The following is a 1667-nucleotide window of genomic DNA, read 5'->3' as shown; positions in this document are numbered from 1 at the left end:
CTTTGATTGACAAGCAGCCCCGCCCAAAAGGGCGTGGTTTTTGTAATCAGGGTTTCCCTCAAGCACTTGGCCAATGTCAAATCTGATTCTGTTTAAACGTCTCCATAAAGAAATATTAAAAATTTCATTATTTGCACTGCATTATTTTTACACACTCAAGACCTTTATTACTTATTACTTTATTATATATATATATATATATATATATATATATATATATATATATATATATATATATATATATGTATATAATTTTTTTATTATTATTTATTCATGTATTTATTTTAATTTTTTTCTATTGATTTTGGTTCTGAAGACGTTTTTTTATATATAATTTTTAAACGTTATGGAAACGTAAGCCAATAAAATGCTTCATTTTTACTCAAATAATTGCACACGTTGTGCTGAATTACCGATAAACTTAATCTTGTATAGAATCTGATACAGTGGTTGACCATCTTATTTTCAAAAATGCAAATGATCTACAAAGTCGTGCAAAATCGCCCCCTGCTGGTGAGAGAGAAATTTACATTTGTGGTATTTGGCATATGCCCTTACCCAGAGCGAATTACAGTTATATCCCTTATACAACGGAGCATTGAAGGGTTAAGGGCCTTCTTCAGGGGCCTAGGAATAGCAGCTTGATGTGGCTGTGATTTGAACTCACGACCTTCTCACCTTTTCTCCTGTGCTTTCAATGTTTTATAATTCCATTTGCTATTACATATTTTTTTATCTTTTTATTGTGCTTTAAGGGTAAAATCTGATTTGATTTATTTGAGATCAAATATCAAATATTTGAATCGCTTTGCTGCTAAACTCCCTGACAAAGTATGTAAATTTCCTGAGGAAATACTTCTTCTTCTTCTTCTTTCGGCTGCTCCCATTAGGGGTCTCCATACCACCCTGTCCTCTACATCTGCCTCTTTCACACCAACTACCTGCATGTCTTCCCTCACCACATCCATGAACCTCCTCCTTGGCCTTCCTCTTTTCCTCCTACCTGGTGGCTCCATCCTCAGCATTCTTTTACCAATATAATTCATGTCCCTCCTCTGCACATGTCCAAACCATCTCAATCTCGCCTCCCTCACCTTGTCTCCAAAACATCCTACATGCACTGTCCCTCTTATAAACTCATTTCTAATCTTGTCCATCCTCGTCACTCCCAACGAAAACCTTAACATCTTCATTCTTGAGGAAATACACTGAACAAAATTATAAGCGCAACAATATTGTTTTTGCCCCCATTTTTCATGAGCTGATCTCAAAGATTGAAGACTTTTATTATGTACACAAAAGACCTATTTCTCTCGAATATTGTTCACAAATCTGTCTAAATCTGTGTTAGTGAGCACTTCTCCTTTGCTGAGGTAATCCATCCACCTCACAGGTATGGCATATCAAGATGCTAATTAGACAGCATGATTATTGCACGGGTGTGCCTTAGGCTGGTCACAATAAAAGGCCAATGGAAAATGTGCAGTTTTACTGTACTGAGGGGGTCCGGGGGGGTCAGAAAACCAGTTAGTATCTGGTGTGACCACCATTTGCCTCACTCAGTGCAACACATCTCCTTGCATAGAGTTGATCAGGTTGTTGATTGTGGCCTGTGGAATGTTGGCCCACTCCTCTTCAATGGCTGTACGAAGTTGCTGAATATTGGC

The sequence above is a fragment of the Silurus meridionalis genome, chromosome 4 (assembly GCF_014805685.1).
Source record: "Silurus meridionalis isolate SWU-2019-XX chromosome 4, ASM1480568v1, whole genome shotgun sequence".
Taxonomy (NCBI): domain Eukaryota; kingdom Metazoa; phylum Chordata; class Actinopteri; order Siluriformes; family Siluridae; genus Silurus; species Silurus meridionalis.
This window is presented reverse-complemented; position numbering follows the sequence as displayed.